Source organism: Lepidochelys kempii, chromosome 4, assembly GCF_965140285.1.
Source record: "Lepidochelys kempii isolate rLepKem1 chromosome 4, rLepKem1.hap1, whole genome shotgun sequence".
Classification (NCBI taxonomy): domain Eukaryota; kingdom Metazoa; phylum Chordata; order Testudines; family Cheloniidae; genus Lepidochelys; species Lepidochelys kempii.
The window spans coordinates 76,219,653-76,241,793 of NC_136383.1; the positions used below are offsets into that span (position 1 = coordinate 76,219,653).

Below are 22,141 nucleotides of genomic sequence, written 5' to 3' on the forward strand. Positions count from 1 at the left end.
CTCTGGCCCTCTCTGCCAACCATCCTGTTGGCTGCTCACCACACCCCTCCATCAGCCGCCCTGCTGGCTGCTCACCAAGATGTCTTCAGGACCCACCACTTAACACAGCTCTCAGTGGTTTCAGATGTTAGCGGGGGAGTCTCACTGTAGGTGCACACCGGGTAGTCTCTTGCATCAGAAATATTATCCCAAAGCAGGTCTAATACTTAGACCTCAGTATCAGTGATTTCAGCTCTGTAGCATGTAACAAGACTCTCAATTAAGTCTAGATTAGCCTTGCTATTCACCGTGGAGAGAGAAAGGGTCAGATGGCGTCTGGGGCCCTTAGACAGGGCCCACACCCCTAGATACAAGTACCTGTCACCACCTTCTCTGAACTCACTGGGCTTTGGAACCCATGTACCCTGCCTAGCGAGTGCCATTTAGTTGAGGGTGAGTCCTTCAATTGGGAAATGCCAAGTACAGTTCTGCTGCCCTGGATTCACACAACAAGGATAACAACCCTTCATTACTCCTGCCCCAATAACAAGGAGACTAGGGATCCCACATCAGCCAAAAGTGACCATTTGGGCAAGCAATCCCATCATGTTGAGCGCTTAGGCAGGGCAGGTGTGTCCACGCAAACGAGATCAGCTCCTTAAGTCCTCTTCCACAGCTCATCGCTAGATGTCAGGGGAGAGTTCACTGAGACTCTGCTTACACTTGCAATGTTGCAGCCAGGGCTTTCAGGTTTCTTTTTCCTATTATTATTACTTATTTGAAATGCACTAGCACCTAAAGTTGCTCAGTCAAGGACCCCAATATGCTCACCCACTGTACACAGAGGGAATACAAGAAATTCCAGCCACAAAGAGTTTACAATCACAGAAAATTCATTTCTTAGAGTGCTTGTTATCAATGGGTCCTCTTTCAGCAGGTTTTTTTCCTTCACCTTTCCTATTCTTCAGCCTACCAACAGGAAGAGCACTGTAGAGCACAACTTCAACTGAGAAGAGAATAGAATTCCTGACTCAGCACTTCCTTAATGCTACTGTTCAAAGCAGGGTCAAGTGTTTTAGCCTCATCCATCTCTTATGCAGTTTGGGTCTGGAGGACTTCCCTTCAATTCCTGCAATAGAGAAGTTTGTATTTGGGTGGTGGAGGAAGAAAAACAAAGTGTTTCAGTGTCTTGCTGTTTTTCCCCCCTTCCCTTCTTTGACAGAAGTTTTGTTTGTTGCTCTTTGCTGTTTCGTATCAGTGCTGTACTGATGGAACACAGGGCACTGAACAGTAGAAAAGCAAAATTAGTCATTTCATTTTCTCTAAATGAGTAGCTGCTGCCCTTTCTAAATTCACCCTGTGTTTACTTAAGAGTTTTCTGAACTTCAATAGCTTGAATCGATTTTGTGATGACATTTCATGTTTGTTATGATGGGTTCTGGTGCATGAATGAGAGAAATCAATTTAGCAAGGCATTTCAGATGTTTGATTTGTATATTTCTGTCTGGACAATTTTCAGTAAAGCTTTTTTCAAACACAGTTCTTAGTTTTCTATGTCTTCTCAGCTGTGGTTGTATGTATGCAGGTGCAAGTTTTTAAAATAGATTGGCCTCTACTGTCTGTCAGGCTCACAGCAGGTAGTTAGAGATGCAAGTCGTCAGATCTCAATCAGCAATTCATTTTGTGCCTACAAAAAGGGAGGCTTAGCCCTCTGTAAATGTATCCCTTAAACTCCAAAGGGCCTCGCAAACTCAAAGTTGTGTCCTTGGAAGCTCCTGATTCACAGGAAAACTTAACTTCTCCTTGCATTATGCATTTGAGTTTGAATTTCATTCAGCAAGGGAAGACATCTAAAGGTTAAATAGAATGGAAAATGGTAACCTTGACTAAAGTGAGAAATGGCATTTTTGTGCAGGAAACGCAAAAGGAGCCATTTGGCCATCACTGTTATCTCTCAAACTGAAGTGATGAAGGAGCTCTCCAAGCAGAACTCAGACCATAGGAAACTTTCTATCAGTAGCATGTGGCAAGGAGTGAGTGGCAGAAGCTTCCTTCTTTCTTCCACGGAAGTGCATCCTGCTCTACCAAAGGCCAGGGTACACAGCAGAATTAATCCAGTCCTAGAGGTGTGGGGACAGCTATGAATCCTGTGAGATGGGAAGATGAATGAACCTCTTCCCACCGTGGGAACATGGGAGACAAGGGAGTTAATTTACATGTGGCATTCTGTTCTCTTCTATTCAGGTTCTCATGCTGTGCCTTTAATATTTATCTGAACAGCTTTCCCTTGACTAAGAAATGACTAGAATTAAAATGGATAGTTTGGAGGTTTTATGTCATTGTATAGCAGATCACATCTAATTTAGATAGGTTTCTCTATTATATATGTGGCCTTCTGGGGCTGTGTGGAGTAGCAGAATACAAATGTTGGGTCATATTATCATTAGTCTTAAATAGTAATAAGCGACACTTTGGCATTAAATTATTAAATAGTGGAGTTTTATTATATGTCTATACTTGCAAAAATAGGTGTTTAGTGCAATTTTGGTCACTTTGTTGGATTTGTCACTTTTGTAGCTTTTCAGATATTTTCGCACGTATCTGATACTTGTTTTTTGTTGCATGCAGAATGACTGCAGTTGAAGCTATTGTACATCAATAAGGGAAACCCATGAGAAATGCAGAGATTAGCAAAAATAATTTTGCCTGAAAAGGAACCTTCAAAAATAGAATAGACTGAATTTTCTTTTTTTTTCCCTTCCAACTTGCTATGCAGGCTTATTGCTGTGATGCTGTAAGATATCAGAAGCTAAGCACAGTTCAGCAAGGTTGTTACTTGGATGAGAAATATTTCAGGAACAGCAAGGTGGTGCAAGTAGTGATGTTTATGATTCAGGTCCTGATTCAGAAAAGCACACAAGTCAATGGAATATAAGCATGTGTTTAAAGTTCTTTGCAGAGTTGGGGCCTCAGTAGGTGGCACTCTTCCCTCAGAATTACTGAACAACATGGTGTGAGGAGGCACCATACTGCTGAACATATTTTCATTCAGGTGAGACAAATTCAAGTTCCTGGGGCAGAAATTGAGCTGGTTTAAATTGCTGTAGCCCCATTTAAGTCACTCGTGCTATGACAATACACAACACCTGAAGTTCTTCCCTCTGTGACTGATAGAAATCCCACAGAGCCTTTTTTGTTTTGTTTTGTTTTGTTTTAGTAGGAGCTTTCATTTTGGATCCTGGCCAAATTCCAACTTAGGAAAAACATTCTGCCACCCTAAGCAACTCCACTGCAGTTGAAATTGGATATAATGATCTTCTTCACTTCTTGTCCTGAAGTCTTTTTCAATGATAGCAGGCTCTGTTAAACAGTTTTTCACCAGGATGAAACATTTCCATTGCTATTGAATTGGTTTCCTGCATATCTCTTACTCATATCTACAGTGTATTGTGAGTAAACCTGGTAGAGAAATGGTAAAGATGTTCACAAAAACTTTGTCCCCCTTTTTATCAGAAAATGCATACATTTGAAAAATTTCAAGCAGCTCTAGTTGTGAGGCTTTTCTTATTTTACTGACAGTACTTTTTTTTTTTTGAAGCATTTTTTCTATTCTTATTTGTTTAAATTTTCAGTTACAGGAATTTGTGGTGGATCAGACAATAATTTAATGACAGTAGATTTTGAGATTCAATAAGTTAAAGCTATCAATATCACATGTCAAAATATACACAGTAAATATCCCTAAATTAAATTCTGAGAAGATCTCAAGCAGCATTTTTCTTACTTTGGTATCTGTAAATTTTGATAGTTATCAATGGACATTTTTTGGTTGGTATGTGTACAGTGAAATTGATGTTTACTGACATTTATTGATAAAAGTCTAATCCTTCTGAGCCTACTTATTTTATGTTTGTAAAGGTCTATGACATACTGAAATGAAAGGGGCTTTGGAAGTATTGAATAGGATATATCACGAAAATATCTGTTTTATTTATTTGTTGGGGTTTTTTTACTTGACCTGTTTCTCATCCAGTGGAGGCAACTACCTTATAGGATTAATTGTGCGGATTAATTAGTTAACATTTACACAGAGCTTTAAAGATGTAAGTATTATTAATAGTTGGTGGGTTGCTTCTAGGAACTTTTAGAAAATATCTGGAGTGATACTCAACTGATAAAATGTTATCTTGTATGCACATAGAACTTTCCAAAAAGGCTTGTTTAAAAGTTTTTCACAACAAAACTTACAATTAGGGTTTCTTATTTGCTCTGTGTGTGTGCGTGTGTGTGTGTGCATGTGTAAAATATAGTTATATTTAAAATGTTTGTTTTTGAAAGGTTAGTATTTATGTGGCACTTTTTTTCTCTTTTTATAGTTCTTAATAAAATAAAATGAGATTGTGATATCATCCATGAGTAACCACTAGTTGTGCTTTAGATTAAAGTACAATAGAAATTTAGTGGTTTATTTCATCGCAGACATTTTCCATCTTTTTATTTAACAATTATGAAATAACATAAAAAGTATTTTGGGAGATGGCTGCCTTATTTCCTCTTTTATGCATAGTTTATCATCGTAAACTCTGCATATACTCATAAACCTGTTTTAAGAAGCAGCTTAAAATATCTTTATTTTAGCTAGCATAACATAGATCAAAATAGAAGCATTTAGTGCATTGACTTAATATTGAAATGTCTCTGGACTGCTTTCCAAGTCAGTAATTGCAACCTCTCTGTAGAGTATATGGCATTGTATTGATCCAGGGCCCATCAGTCACATCTAGTCAACCATTTGAATCTATTGACGGTGACACTGAAATCTGCAGCAGGTAGCAAGCACTAGAAAACTTGTGGTTTCCTTCTGGTTTCACACTTTTTGTTTAGTAATTTGATCATGTACATTTCTGCAGTCTTTTGGGATAATAAAGACTATTTCCATTTAAAAGTGGTTTGTGAAAAATCCATGTTTATTTAACAAGATAGCTCTGTTAAAGTATTATTAAATTAGTTTAACGTATACACTGGAGATGACAACACTGCACTTCTGTTTAACGTTTTTAATGTAATACTACCACTGAAAAAGTACAAGTGGTAATGCATACTTTAAGAAGCACATATACAATTTATGGTTGAAATTATTTGGAACAAGCAAACTATCGAAGATAATTGTGTTGAATCTTTTACAAATAACCTTTTGTGGTCTCCAAAAAAATTACATTTGCCTAACTGAATATTTACATAACATATATTTGTTTAATTTTATCATTCCCATATTAATCCATTAATTGGTACATGATTTAACTTTATGGTAAAACTGAAATATTATATTTCAAGCAACTTTTGGGCAATGTGTTTTTTATCTCTGGGTACCAGAAAAGACTCCCTATGAATATGTAACTCCTCCCCACCCTTTCCTCCCTGGGTTACTTGGGAGTAGCCAACACTCACCTGTGTGCCTGGGCACATGATGTTGTTGACATTAAAGGAGATCCTGAGTATGCCATTGGTGATGTTGGATAGGTGGGAATCCTCTGTCCACCCCTCTGCTGCGGTCCCTTTACTCCTAAAGGAATTTAAACTTGGTGGTGCCTCCACCTGGCTGGCGCCTGTACATGCTCAACGGTGTCCCTTGGGAACCTCCAGGAATAAACTATTCTAATAATAATCATAATCATAATTAATATAATCTGTGGCATGGGTCTAACTCAAAAATACCAATTATAAATAATATACATCCAATATATTTAAATTTGAGTTAACACACCTTTATTTAAAAACTTAAAGAAACACGATATAACTGACTTTGATTAAATGTCACTACTAATTTAAATCCACAGGGGGCAACTGAACAAAATCAATTAACAAATATAGGTTACAGTAATAAATGAAACTTATGTAACTGGCATTTACACTGCCACCATTTACCCCACCCCGGAGTGTACACTCCTCTGATTTTCAGAGTTCTAGATGTTTGTGTGGGCGCACTTGAAGATCTGAAGCTGGAGACAGTACGCTGTTGGTTCTGTGTATCAGTCCAGCCAAGGCAACAAGCTGCACAACCCCTCTGGAGATTGCAGTCTGCACCACCAAATGTCAGCAGCTTTGGGTCCTGGTTTGATGGGAAGATCACTCTGCTTCTCTTCAGACTCAGTCTCTCTGCTGTGCCCCTTCTGTTGCAAGTGCTTTCCCAAACAAGAGTGGAGGTTACTCACAGTTCCTTCACTGCAGACCCACCTCAGTGAGCTCTAGGCACAGTCTCTGCCCTGGCTCCAGTGAAGCCACCAACCATCTCTGAAGCTCCCTGCTTGATCAAAGCCCCTGCAGGCTGTCAGCAGCAGCTCATGGTATTAACAGAGCTCCACACCAGCAATCTGGCTTCTCTTCCTCCTCCCCCGAAAAATGGAGCCCCCACTGCTCTCCTTGCACTCCCTGGCAAAGGAAGTGTCTCACTTTTTCTGCAATGCATCACGGGAGTTGTAGTCTCTAAAACTAGATTGCAGCACACAGGATTTCCCAACTGGAACACACCTAATAAAGTTCAGAGGCCCCTCTAATAAAAGGAGCCTGCAAATATACTGCATTCTCATGTAAATAGAGGCTTACCAGAATTGTTTAAAAACCTTTAGAACATCCGGCACCATTCTTGTTTTCCAGTTTCTTACTTAAGCTTAAGCAATGTCAGATGCCCGGGATTCAGTAAAAATTCTTAGGCACTTCTGTTGGTAAGTGATGGGAAAACCACTCGAGGCCATGCAGTCTCCTTTCTTCCCTCCCGTGCCCCCCCTCCCCCCCAAAAAAAGAAAGTTCTCAGAGGGGTTTCAGGAAGACTAAAGATGTTTATAATGGTACCCTGCATCCATTGATCAGTGTATGTTCTGTTGTAAAGGTTTTTTCTTCTTTTTTTCATTTATTTCACTTATAATTGTCAAATCCACATGGAAAGAAAAGAATGAATTACTTAACAGTTTATCAGATGAAATAATTGTATCATAGATGAAATTAGAAATTATGGTTGAAATAATAAGATACAGGCAACATGCATCCATGCTCAGTCAGTAGACATCAGCTACCAGTCTGGAGTCTGTTGTGATAACAAAAAGCAATGGAACAAATACAGTAGATAGATTACAGGACAAGGAGTCAGGTTTTCCGGATCCTATTTCCAGATCTCCCTTGTTTTGCTTTGTGACTATGAATAAATCACAAATTTCTTGTGCCTTAACCCACCTGCAGCATGCCTATAGTACTTACGTATATACAGGAAGTGTTGTGAAGCTTAATAAATATCTTTAAAGAGCTTTGAAATCCTTGGAAGAAAGGTACTACATAAATGTGAAATGTTATAATACCTTCATTTTTGAGAAATGGCACTCTGGGTGGATTAAATTGCCTTGATAAAAGTGATTATTTTAAAAAATAAATTGACCAATTAATTTTGCCTAGGGAAAGAACCAAACAATTTATATCCACTATATTTTGGATATGGTTTAGTCATTATCTGTAAAAGGAGCCTCTCCTCCATTACAACTGTCACTCAGAAAACATAAACCAGTGTCATGAACCAGGAACCAATTAACCACTGTAAATAAACATGTTGTCACCACAAATTGTTGGGGATGCAATTGACCTTCACCAACCTAAGGAGAGAAACTTGAGGTCAGAAGCCTGGGTCCCCTTCCCACAACATATATGGCTGATACTGCTTATCCTATCCTCTCCTGTACTTTTTCAAGTTTCCTGGTATTATAATAGCATTTTGATGCTCATTTGAAATTCTTAGTGAAAGTGAACAGCTTGCTAAAACGAAGAATTGTTTTCTCTTTTGTTTCAGATTTTATATAACTGTGGTTTTTCACATTTGTTAGAAGGTCAGTCCATTGTATACAAAGACTATCTCATCTGTTAATATTATGTTTAATAATAGAATTAATACCCAAAGGTCTTTTGTGTTTAAAGACTTATTTGATAGACTTTTTTCACTGAAGTTATTGAGTATGGTTTTATCTTATAGGGTGGTTTTATCTTATAGTGAATTAATATATTTTAATGAAAACGAATTTACTAATTTCAAAACCTGGTTGAAAAATTACAAGCTTCAAATTTTTGACAAATAAAACATAAACTATTGCAAACATTTTCATTAAAATGATTCTTCTTTTCAAACCAGCTTCTATGCAATGATTAATAAAGGTAACTCAATATTTTTATATTGTGCTCTCTGAAATATGTTAAGGCAGAGAAAATATCAGTATCAAAATGATTTCTCATCAAAATTTTCCTGTATTCAAGTCTACTAAATGTTCTTAACATCAGAGCAATTCTATGAAATTTCAAAATTTTAACATTTTTCATAAGTGGTTTTACTGTTTGGATGTGATTTGTGCTAACGTTTTGAAATGTGAGCTAGGTTGATGGTTATGATTGGTCATATAATTCACCTGGTATTGGTTCTTCTGTTTCTCTTATTGCCTGATTTATCCATGCTGTAGGGTATCCTATAGTGATTATTTTGGGGAGGGTTCTATAGCCTGTGTTATACAAGAGATCAGATTAGATTATCACAATGGTCCCTTCTGGCCTTACAATCTATGAACCCTCGGTAGCCTAAAAAGTTAATAGAAGCCATTTTGAGTCATTTTCTCAGAGGGAGAAGTTTAATTTTCTATAGTTTCTCCTAGGTGGTAAGAAAAAGATACCAACAGTAGTAGCAGGGAGCAAATCAGTGCTGCTCATGACTACAGGAAGGAAGGAAGGTTACCTGCCCAGAAGAAACCTAGGATGTGAGAGAGGCAGTGGGACTGCTTGGAAGCCCCCTTTAAGGGATTTTTAGTAGCTGATCCACTGTTAAAGGACTCACTAGGGAAAGGGTCTCTGTCAGATGAAGAAAGGCCACATGTGACTTATGTCCCTCCCTATATTATATCTACAACCAAGTACTTTCATGTGAACTTTTGAATTCACAAAATTTTATTTCACGAGTTGATTTCAATTAGGAGCATTCAAAAATATGCAGGAAATTTGTATTGCATATAATATAGTTTTGTCCTGCTGTAATGACCTGAGAGATTCGTAAGAGGAAAAAAACCCATATATAAAGAATGAAATAGAATGTGAGTGAGTTTAAAAAGCCTGTACAGAGATAAATATCCACTACAGATACAAAGAAACCTTTCTCTAGTTCACAAAACAATATAAGTATCAATACAAAGCCAGCCCAACAGATGTATATGGATAGCATCATGTAGAAAATCATCCAAATGTAAGTTCTCAGGTGAAAGGTGTTAACAAAGAGATTAATATTCCAAGAAAATTACCTATATGAGCTTTAATGTGGATTTTGTTAGTTAACACTTTTCATCTATCAGAATAAAACTAAATCCCAGATAATCACAAAAGCCTTTTTTATGAATAGTAATATAAGGTGCCACAAGTACTCCTTTTGTTTTTGTGAATACAGACTAACACGGCTGCTACTCTGAAACAATGGAATTTGCATCTTTTGCATGTCTTTGAACAGGGCTGCAAAGTTTTAAAATGATGTCCTGTATTCTCACTGATATTCGTTCGTGCTGGCAGGACAGGTGGCTCCTTTATTCTTGTATGTTATACTGCTCCCTTGCAGTAACCACAGAGCAACCCTTTTTTTGGTTTTCCTCTCAACACGACAGATACTCAAAACAACAGCTATAGCATTGCTGCCTTTGACTTTTTATATTTCTGAGAACATTCCTGAGAAACTATGTGAACTTGTAGTGTAAATCTTCACTAAAATTTGTAAAAAGCCTTGAATAAAGTATCACACATAGGATCCATTTTGGATTTTAGCTATAGTTTGCCTGTTACTGTGGATCAAAGGTAAAATAAGAAGGGACCTGAGTGAAATCCTGGCCCTTTTTGAAGTCTGTGGCAAAACTCTCAGGCCAGAGTTTCACCCCAGTTTTCCAGTTCTAAGTCAGATTCAACCAAAATTTCACAAGAACGGCTGCTCTCCTAATAGTTCGGTCATTTGACAATGGAATCTATGAGAACAGCACATGCCACAGAAGTCCTTTCTGAACACTGACTACTCACTTCCTCTCTAGGCTACACTCTATAAGCCAGTGAATGCAAAGCCATATGAGAGGAACTTTAAAGGCCATGAATTGATGGTTCTGGAGAAGATGTCATTATAAAAACTAATCAATCTGTGGTATGTTGAAAAGAATAAGGAACTCAAAAAACCTTAACTGTTTGGATCTCTTGCCAGCACCTAATCTTCCTCTCTTTGTTCTTGTCTTACTTAGGGTCTTACCTTGAAAACTCCTTCTCATGTGATTAATGTTTTGCAGAAGGGGTCTTCTATCTTGTGATCTGTGTTATTTAGGATCAAGCACTTTTTCTTAAGGTTTTAAGAAGTTCACAGGTTATAGCTGTGTTTACTGTTAAGTTTTGAAAAAGCCAATGTACTTACATTTAGTTATTTTCCCTTTGTCATCTCTTTTTCAAAGGCTAAATTCTCTGCTTGTGTAACTCCTCTAACTTCAGTTGAACTATCCCAGCAGACAATTTGGCCCTTAATTCTGAAGTTTGCAATAGAAGAAAATTATAATTAGTATAGCTTTGTCATAAATATAAAGGGAAGGGTAAACCCCTTTGAAATCCCTCCTGGCCAGGGGAAAGCTCCTCTCACCTGTAAAGGGTTAAGAAGCTAAAGGTAACCTCGCTAGCACCTGACCAAAATGACCAATGAGGAGACAAGATACTTTCAAAAGCTGGGAGGAGGGAGAGAAACAAAGGGTCTGTGTGTCTGTCTGTGTGTCTGTCTATATGCTGGTCTTTACCGGGGATAGACCAGGAATGGAGTCTTAGAACTTTTAGTAAGTAATCTAGCTAGGTATGTGTTAGATTATGATTTCTTTAAATGGCTGAGAAAAGAATTGTGCTGAATAGAATAACTATTTCTGTCTGTGTATCCTTTTTGTAACTTAAGGTTTTGCCTAGAGGGGTTCTCTATGTTTTTGAATCTAATTACCCTGTAAGATATCTACCATCCTGATTTTACAGGGGGGATTTCTTTATTTCTATTTACTTCTATTTTTATTAAAAGTCTTCTTGTAAAAAACTGAATGCTTTTTCATTGTTCTCAGATCCAAGGGTTTGGGTCTGTGGTCACCTATGCAAATTGGTGAGGCTTTTTATCCAACATTTCCCAGGAAAGGGGGGGTGCAAGTGTTGGGAGGATTGTTCATTGTTCTTAAGATCCAAGGGTCCGGGTCTGTAGTCACCTAGGCAAATTGGTGAGGCTTTTTACCAAACCTTGTCCAGGAAGTGGGGTGCAAGGTTTTGGGAAGTATTTTGGGGGGAAGGACGCGTCCAAACAGCTCTTCCCCAGTAACCAGTATTAGTTTGGTGGTGGTAGCGGCCAGTCCAAGGACAACGGGTGGAATATTTTGTACCTTGGGGAAGTTTTGACCTAAGCTGGTAAAGATAAGCTTAGGAGGTTTTTCATGCAGGTCCCCACATCTGTACCATAGAGTTCAGAGTGGGGGAGGAACCTTGACAAGCTTGCACATATGACATGAGGTATCAGTGCTTGGTCAACATACTCTTTTCATGTAACTACTATAATGTCATGATCTGTGCTAAGATTTTTGTATACATACATACAATACACATTATTATGTATGTTTATGAAAATTTCCCAGCATCAAACCTCCATGTGCACACACACAGCATAGATAGCTGCTGGCTTTTACAAGTGAGAAACTAAGATACAGAAAGGTACAGTGACGTATCCATGGTTTCATAGTATATCAGTGTTACAGACCAGATTGGAACTCAAAAATTCCAGTCCTAGGATTACACGAGTGGATCTTAATGTGTATTTAAAAGATGAATATTAGGAAAAAGGAAAAATTAGGCAAGGAAGAAAAGGAACACTGAAAAAGCTTTTAACGCAATAATACTGCATACTCTGGTGATCTGTCATCTAATATACAGTCTCTCTCTCCTGTATTATTTTCCTAAGAGCCAAGGACTTTAACGTTTATTAAAAAAAAAAGTGTTAGAGTCTTTTTATAATGTATTTCACTGAATATAAAAACTTGAGTGTATTATTCTTCAGATCAGACCTATTAACCCAAATACACAGACAAATATCTCTTGATATAAGTGTAGACCTTGTATAACTATTTTTTCAGCATGTGGGTGCATGCATGTCATAGACTGTACACACATATATATTGATTGCAGGTTGAACTTTGGAGTAGAAAGTTATTGACTTGTGTCATAAGAAACTGACTGAGTTTCATTCAGCAGATAATACAGGTATCTCTGATCCAAAGATCTGCTGAGGTGTCCAGTTTGAATGTTCTTCCCAATAACCATCTTTGTGGGAAAATTGTTGCTCTGAGACCACAAAAGGAACTTTCAACATAGTTATAAATGGAGAATCATGTTCTAGTGGGGGTGGTTCTAATAAAGTCCTTTCAGTCCACCACTCCTTTTTTTTTTTTTGTCAGTTATCTGGAAGAACATATAAAATCAATGCTGATTTTAGTCAGGCCAAAATTTCAGGCATCAGTAGAGAAGTGATATCGCTTTTGACTATGGATTTGGTAAGACTGTACTGTGTTTGCTCCTGGACTTCTAAAATTACGTTTGTGACATTAACCCAGGGTACAGTCCGGACTGTTGAACAACTGTGGCCCCTCAGTATTCCCACCCAGAGTACCTTTTACACTGCTTTGCCTTGGAAGCATCCACCCCTGGCTTGCTCAATCAGAGTGTCCAGCATGTAAATTTCTCCCAGCTATATTGCAAGAGTTATATAGCTAGTCACTCCTCAATTATGTTATAGAGCAACACCAGCAAATTTTCAGTCCCAGACTTGTCCCTAGAAATGTGCGTATTGTATTACCTAGTGTCCTCCAGGAGAATACAAGATCATAAAAGGTCCATCATTTTATTAATAGAACATGATATGCACAAATCTTGTTATCTCAAATGAAGTTTCCCAAACACTTCAATCCAAACAGACACTGATTTATATAAAAACAAGTTTATAAACTACAGAAAGATGGATTTTAAGTGATTACAAGTAATGAGACATAAAAGTCAGAATTTGTTACAAAGAAATAAAAGGTAAAATCAAACTAATACCTAACTTATCATGCTAAGTGAATTGAATGCAAAGATTTCTCTCACCACATGCTTTAGTAGCCTTACTGCCTGAATGCCTTTCAGACAGGATTCCTCCCTTCAGCTCAAGGCATTTCTGTTATTTCAGTTTTCAAGATCATCCAGATCTTGTATTTTCTGGCTCTCCTCGTATTGGCAATACCTCCCAACTTCGTGTCATCTGCAAATTTTATTAGCACACTCCCACTTTTTGTGCCAAGATCACTATTAAAAACATTAAATAGGTCCCAAGAGTGATCCCTAAGGAACTGCACTACTAACATCCCTCCAGCCTGACAGTTCACCTGTCAGTATGACCTGTTGTAGTCTTCCCTTTAACTAGTTCTTTAGCCACCTTTCAAGTCTCATATTAATCCCTGTCTTGTCCAATTTAACTAATTTACCATGTGGAACTGTATAAAAGCCTTACTGAAATCCAGACAGAATAGATCTACTGCATTTACTTTGTCTAAAAAAATAAGTAGATCAGGTTGGTCTGGCATTATCTACCTTTTGTAAAATCATGTTGTATTTGATCCCACTTGCCATTTACCTCTATGTCCTTAGCTACTTTCTCTTTCAAAATTTGTTTCAAGACTTGCATATAACTGAGGTCAAACTAACAGGACTGTAGTTTCTGGGATCACTTTTTTCCCCTTCCTTAAAAATAGGCATTATATTAGCAATTCTCCAGTCATAGGGTATGACCCCCAAGTTTACAGTTTAATTGGGCTTGCAATTTTATGTGCCAGTTCCTTTAATATTCTCTGATAGAGACTGTCTGCCCCCATTCCCCCACCCTGGCTCCGGTTTAGTCCCATTAAGCTGTTTGAGTTTGACTTCCAGCTCAGATGTGGTAATTCCTACTTCCATATCCTCATTTTCATTAGCCACCCTTCTACTATCCCTAAATTCCTCATTACCCTATTTAAAAATGGAGGCAAACTATTTGTGTAGATGTTTGGCCATACCTAGATCATCTTTAATCTCAACCCTATCCTTAGTGCTTAGTGGTCCCACTTCTTTCCTTGTTTTCTTTTTCTTCATATGGTTATAGAACCTTTTACTGTTGGTTTTAATCTCCTTTGCAAGGTCCAACTCTGCTTGGCTTTTGGCAGTTCTCACTTTTCCCCTACACTTTCTGACCTCCAAGAGGTAGCTTTCCTTGCTGAACCCTGCCATCTTCCATTTCTTGTAGGCTTTCTGCTTTCTCTTAATGACCTGTTTGAGATACTTGTTCATCCAATTTGGTCTGCAGCCCTTCCCTATATTTTTTCCCCTTTTTTTGGGAAACAGGCATTCAATAACTTCTGCAACTTTGACTTAAAGTAATTTCAAGCCTCCGCCACATTCAGATCCTTGAGTTCTTCAGTCCACTTCCCTAAATAATTCTCTCTTTTTTTTTTAATTTGCCCTTTTGAAATCAAGGACCCTAATTGCAAACAATTTTTTTTATCCTTCCATTTAGTTTAAACTGAACTAACTCATGATCACTCAAACCAAGGGTGTCTCCTACAACCAGCTCATCTATAAGGTCCTCACTTCTCACAATACCAAATCTAAAATGGCATCACCTGTTTTTGGTTCAGTGATTATTTGGTGAAAAAATTTGTCAGTTTATCCCATCCAGAAAAATTTTGAGCTCTCCAGTCTATATCTGGGAAGTTAAAGTTTCCCATAACCACACTATTCCTAATAGTATTTATTTCATTTAAAACATTAATGAGTTCTCTATCCATATCCAGATTGGATCCTGGGGGGTCTGTCACACACCCCAATCAAAAGCCCAGGGGAACTTCTGGTAGTTTTCTTCCCCAAAGTGATTTTGACCCAGACAGACTCTGTTTTATCCATTCTATCACTTCTAATTTCTTTACAGTCTACCTCATCATTAATATACAGTGATACTCCACCACCTTTACCTTTATTTCTGTCTTTGCTGAACAGCACAAAAACTTCAATACCTGTACTCCAGTCATGACTCCTATTCCACCATGTCTCTGTTGTCCCTATAATATCTGGTTTCACTTTCTGCACCACTAGTTCTAGTTCCTCCATTTTGTTACATAGGATGCTTGCATTGGTATGCAAACATCTTAGTTGTTTCTACTTGGCTTTGCCCAGATTCTAATTGGTGATCATAATGGTACCTTCTGGCCTTTGAATCTATGAAGGAAATTGTTTCTCTACTGAGAATTATTTTTGGGGCAAATTTGATTTTAAACTCCTTATTTTGTAACTTTTATTGCTAACTTATGTAGATAATGTTCCTCATGCGATAGCAGTTTCTTTTTATTTATACATATTTTCTGAAAAACTGCCCCACATGTTGCTCACGTTTGGTTTCTCTGCCGGTATACTGAATGTTAAACTGATGTTGTATCCTTCCTATATTTATTAAGATACTGTACACACATCTGAATATTAATTATTAAGTATTAAACAGCAAGGTATTCACTGTATGATCCAAATGGTATCTAAATGTACCACATAAATAACATTTGTTTATTAATTAATGTAATATCTTGGGCACATGCAAAAATACTAAGGTTTATTTTTAAAGTTTCATATAAGCAGTGCCTGTAACCAGGTTTAATAGGCAGAAATGCACAATGCATTTTATTTGGTGTTCAAATCTTTGCATAATAGTATCCTACTGATTTAGAAAGTACCATTCTATATTTCTACCGTGGCATTATTATAAAATTCCAATTGTAAACATGTTTTAAAATAATTCATTTTATATACTTTGCTTTCCTTAGTGCAGAGGGTAAGTAATACCAAAAAAAGAGTAAAAAACTAAGAAGGAAAACATAAATCAAAACCTCAAATCAGATGTTTTATGTAAATTCTTATTTACTGAAGGATGATGTCTCATAAACAGCTATAAACCTGTGTTCCAGGCAGGAAAGCAAGACAGTGTTCAACTGACTTTTGACACTTGTATTGCACTGTGAATTACAAATGAATATATTCAAGGAAGCACAATGGAACATTTTAATGAATGCATTTGCAATACCAGAGAAGATGTCTAAACTGCATTAAACTTTCATTAATACAGAAACCTGAACTGACAAACATATTTAGACAAATGTTAGCAACAGTTAGACACTGCTTGTTTTAGCCTAAAATAGTCAGCAACCTTCTACCCTTCACCCTAAATGTTCAGATTGGTTTAGGATTTAGCCACTTCTATTATTTGTGTAGCTAAATTCTCTGGAGTGCTTTAAAATGTTAATGGTCCTATTCTTCAAAATGTTATTCATGTTAGTATAAGGGTCCTTTCTATGAAAGACTAGACTTTTTGCCTCCACAATATTCAGCATTTGGAGCAATGGATATATGTAGCACAGTAGTGGGTGGGTTTAGTATGCTAAACATTGTGGGCCTGCCAATGGTGAGTAGATAGAGGCATTTGTACAGTCTCAGTGACATACAAATATAAATTTACATAAACTAAAACATTTAGAAGCATATTTCTTATTTTATAGGTCCTAACCAGTTTGCCTTTTTCTCATTTGTAGCTTTTTCAATCAGCGATTGGCCAGTGAAACAATTTGAATCAAACTGTTTTTCAGGTTTGAAAAATATAGTTTACTATTCCACCTCTCTCATATTTTTTTTGTTATCATTCATCCTGGCAATTCCGAGTTTTAGTGAAGACAAGAAGCTGTAAACTGTAGAAATGCCTGTAGAGTCTTTTTTTTTCCTTAGAGATTTCAGAAAATTGCAAAAATGTTGAGATTTGTATAGTCAGACAAGTATTCTAATTTTAGGTCTCTCTCTCTCTCCTGGGTGAGTGGATTCCAAGGTGGAAAAAGTTGTACAACTGTTTTGTCTCCCACTTTTTTGTCTATTTCAGACACAGTGCAGTCCAAAAGCTTAAATAGAATAGAATGTTCTCCTGGACCCCCTGCAGAGAAGTATACATTGTTCCCCAGGCTTCTTGCAAAGCCTCTCCAATGACAGGAGATGCAGCTGGTTTGTTAAAGTACAGTTTAGCTAAGTCTTTTCCAACTCACTACCTGTCCATTTCTACAAACTACACATACCCTCTTGACGGATATGGAAACACAATAAAACCAAGAGGATATATTTCATGAACTGAATCATTACAGTATACTGAGTCCATTAAGTACCCTGCACAAGACTTTGCTATTATCAAGTCAAATATCTTTTGTATTTTGCTCTCTAATATGATCATTTTATGTTTATGCTGTAGTAAGTTTAAAGAGTCACAGCTGTAGCTATGCCGATATGGGAGAAGGAGAAAATTGAGTAGTTTCAGTGCAGCATTCAAAATGTCTGTCTTACACAGAATTGGATGGAATGCCAGAGCTCTGTTTTCCAGCACTCTACTGAGAGGTCAGCAGCTCTGAGAGGCAGGGTTTGGAGGTCTTGGCAAGCAGCGGGCTTAGAAAGCTGTGTGAGTGGTTGTTTGATTTTTGAAAAAGTTTAAATAAAAAGTGACTGATTTAATATCACCCTGGTCTGAGAGTGCAACAGCAGAAGATTGGTCCCTATTTGTGGCCTGACCAAGTCTGGGAATGGAGGTGATAAGGAGTTATGAACATTTATCTCTTGTAGGTCTGTGCAATATTCTTCATCCATTGTTGGACTTATAGGCAGTGATGCGCTGCCAAAATCTGAAGAACCGGTTCCTTCAGTCGCTCCGGGTCTTCGGCGGCACTTCGGCAGCGGGTCCTTCACTCGCTCCAGGTCTTCGGCGGCACTTCGGCAGCGGGTCCTTCACTCGCTCCAGGTCTTCTGCGGCACTGAGGTACCTGCTGCCGAAGTGCCGCAGAAAACCGGGAGCACCACCAGATAAGTGAAAATTCAAAAGGGATTCTCAGTCAGGGGAGCCTCCCCAGCCGGGAACTCAGGCAGCCTGGACAGGATGGTCCTGCAGGCTGGATGTGGCCCGCAGGCCGGAGTTTGCCCACCCCTTTAACAACCGGTTATAAACCAGCTTCAAAATTTAACAACCAGTTCGCGGGAACCTGTGCGAACCAGCTCCAGCTCACCACTGCATACAGGGTATTCTCTTCCCCATGTGGAGGGCCACCTGGTGCTTTTTCTCTTCATAATGGCAGACCTGACCTGCTTAAAGGAACTAGAAAGAACAGAGCTTTCATCCAGAAAGAGCCCCTAACTGACATCCAGCCTTCCAAAGGAGAACATACCCATGCATTAAGATACTGGGGAACATGCTGCATATTCTCAGTGGTCCCTTCACATTATCTGTAAGAACCAGATTTCTGTATGATCTAGTAGTGCTCAGAATGCAGCCTCATCATGCATTCTGATGCCAAATACATTCTTCTTCAATTCAAGGTAAATTATCCTTCCATGCAGAGAGCAGCTTTCATTGTTGCATAACGCAGGAGGCCCATGGATTTGATGTGAGCCATGTGCAAAGGTGTCTCATTTTGCCTGGCTCAGACCCCAAGTAACTGTTGAAGATTGATTATATTATCAGTCTCTTGTTTGGACTTCAATTTCTGATTCTGTTGTTCAAGTCGTGTGTGTGATTCATTATATATTTCCATTTATTTCCTCACTACCGAAGACTAATATTTATCTTGATTCTGATATAGTTTCTAACCAGAATTGTTCAATCTGTGGTGTTAAGCATTTTTAAGATTAACTTCAGCACTTCACTGATTCTTTAATATTTAAATATGTCTTTACGATTTTTATAGCAAGATAAGAAATGTGATACCATGTAATTAAAATCTTTTTGACAAATTCTGAATAAGGGTCTCGACCACTCATCTGTGTAGAAGCTGCATACTCTGAAATATCTACTACTACTCCTACAAACACAGTGGCAGGTTTTTTCAAAGTACCTGACAGCCTGAAAGCATAAATCTGTAAAAAATGTTCAGAATGAGTACCTAATGATAAGAGGGTATGCAGAACAGCCAGTTGTCAGAGCTCAGCTTTTTGGGTAAAATATTAACTCCTTTGCTATAGTCTGGTGTAATCAACATAGCTCAGTTGGAATCAGTGAAGCTACAGTGATTTGCACGACCTGATGATCTGGCTCTATACTTTTTGTAATTAAGTGATGATTAGTAGTGAGTTGTGTATTCACTGAAACAAAGTTGATTTGTGTATTCGACTTACAAGCTGCTTGTCTTTCATTCATACTTTTAAAATGACTGAATAGGCTTCAAATGTATTACAACTTTAAACTCCAGGAAGTGTAACAACAGGAATGTATGAAAAGCAGTGCTCATTTCTCATATGAGTTGTTTTCCTTTTCCTGCACTGATTCCTGTCAGGAAGATCACTCTACCACTGGGTGTTTGAGCACCCAATCTTCTCATGTGGCCAAAGGCCATGTGATTCTAAACCCAGCTCATACCTCATGGCCCTCAGTTAGTGTGACCACCCATCCTGAATTTGGTGGGACAGTCCCAAAATACAGAGTTCAAGTCCCAGTCCCAGGCTGAATGAGTCCGGGCAAATGCTGTCCTGGATTCCCTGCAATGCCACTCCACACCTGCCCGAGTGGCGCCAGGCTTTTCCCGATGGTGTGGGGGGGGCTTAGGTGGGCCTTAGCCCTGCTCACCATGAGGCCCTGCCCTCTGCTCCTGCTCTCCGCCCAAGGCCCCACCCCCGGCCAGGCCAGAAGCTGGAGCCGGGCAGTACTTATTGGAAAACCCAGGAGGTGGGCGGGCACAAGCCCGCGCACTCTTACAGACCCCTCCCCCAGCCTAGTGGGAGGGACCACTGGACCCAGGATCCAAATGAATACCAAAGGACAACTAATGAAAAACAGGGATCGGCGTGATGGTCACAGGTTCAGCCAGGCAGTAGTAAGAGCCACCCAGGGAGCCTGGGCCACTTTCGAGAGCCCCGGACCCTTCACCTGCCCTGGGCAGTGTGCCTCATCCAGAGTAGGCAGAGAGTCCAGGGGTCCCCACAGCGGCCCAGGCTCCCTGGGAGGCTCTTATCATGGCTGGCTCTGGCTTCCAACCTGGCTAGGGAGCAGGCCTCAGGAGGCGGGGCAGGGGTTGTCTTTAGGGGAAGAGGAGAGGTGGAGCGGGGTCCCAGGGAAGAGGAGGGATAGGGTGGAGTCACATAGGGGGCAGGGCTCCTGCATGTGTCTCATTTTTGCCTTTTGGTCACCCTACCCTCAGTACAGATACCAGTCAACCTTTTAACCATTCCATAGAAAGATTTGGTAGGGAGAGGCCTTCCATAAAGCCAACCAATGATCAGTAGAAGGGATCATCTCTCAAATTGTATGGAGTTGAAAGATCATAACAAACTCCTTTGACCTCTTCTGTAAGAACCATGCTTCCCATTCTCTGGTGTGAAAAATTGAAATTCTGAAAATAACTAAAGTTGAAATCTGTGCACTGAAGTAGAAATAAAATTAATGATTTCTGGTATAAAAATATGCAGTAAATTGGAAGACCTATGATGAGAGATGGAAACTTCAAACTGAAGTATCTTATAAAATTGCCTGACATTTCCCTGCTCTTAAGGCAAAAGTATATAAGACACTCCCACTTTTTCTGGAGGAATCATTGCCCAGAGGTGGAGTTTCAAACTAAAGTAGTATATTTGTGTAAAGTTTAATATAAAGCTAGTAAATACAAGAATGCACTAACATTTTAAATATATATTTCAATCGTGACCTCAGAACTTCCCATATATTGTCAGATTTTTTACAGATTTCTCCACTATTTATTATGAGATCAAAAGTCAGTGATTGTCTGCAAAGAGATTTACTTCAAGCTCAGAAAATCTTCTTGTGAAATAGCACAATAATATATCTATTTCCCAAGAATAGGAACTCCTCAGTAGTTTAAACATGATAAACACTTTTTATCAGCATGTGTTATAATCTGACCAGAGAAACTTGAACTGCTAATGCTTGTTCACAAATATTTTATGAGTAAAGTAGCTACATTTCAAGACACTGAGTAATTTTAAATATATATAATTTTAAATTCCTGATCAGTCAGTCTATTTGGGTTTCCTAACATGTAGGAATATAGGAACTGGCCTATTAAATCAGACTATTTAAGGGCTAGACAGATTATAACACACATTACAACTTTAGGGTTTCCATATCTTCCTCTGAGCAATCCGGTGCTGTCTATCTCTCCAACATGTTTCAGCCTTGATCTGAGGTAGCAGTTCACTCATTGTACCTGTTCAGTTCTAGGTTATGCCAAGAGTCAGAAAAGGTGGAGATTTAATTGTCTTGTCTCTTCATCTCTCCCCAAAAGTCTGCTCAATTTTAGACTTCCCTTAACTGGCCATTTCAGATGTTTATTTTTGAGAGTTCTAGTTTGGAGTTGGCTTAAAGTTAACCATGTTCTCGAGTGTTTTGCTTAATCTGTGCCCTTGTAGGTTTGTTAGTCATCCAGTTAGAGAACAGAAAAAATATCATGTGAGTTAAGTAACCAATTGACTGCACAAAGAGTAGATCACACATGGTAAATACTCAACCAATAGGTGGCAGCAAATAATTTGCATGCAGTACAAAAGCTGAAATGGGTTTGCATAAACTGTTCACCAACTCATTTTGAATGGTGAGTGCATTTATGAATATTAAATATTTCACAGGCAATTAATGAACAAAAAATGGCTAATATTGCCAGTTGTTGTTGTGAATTGACACCCTGCTCTAGTTCTGATGCATCAAAAATTAATGTTTTGCATTCTTGTGGCCTGAGCCCCTTTTCACAAAAAGTGCTTATCCTTTTGGAAATGAAAAAGAGTTTTTTCTGTAAACAGACTGAAGGCCAGACACCAGGTTTCCACAGTTATATGAATGTTTGCTAGCTTTTCTGTAGCAGTGTCTTGTGCTAGATTCATCCTGCACATTAAATATATTTATATTTCATTTCTGTTACACTTGCACATTTTGACAGCTTGAAAATTGTTGCCAGTAGCAAGGAGTTTCATTTGGAAGTGCCTGGAGGCGACAGGTTGATAATCATAAATAAGAGGAGCCATATAATTCTGACCTTATCAGGCT

General features: G+C 38.5%; 1 protein-coding gene across 21 annotated transcripts in view; it reads left to right on the top strand.

The window, feature by feature from the left end:
* TENM3 (teneurin transmembrane protein 3) overlaps positions 1-22,141 on the top strand; it is a 2,191,633-nt gene that overhangs the window by 260,129 nt on the left and 1,909,363 nt on the right. The gene's annotated exons all lie outside the window — the stretch shown is intronic.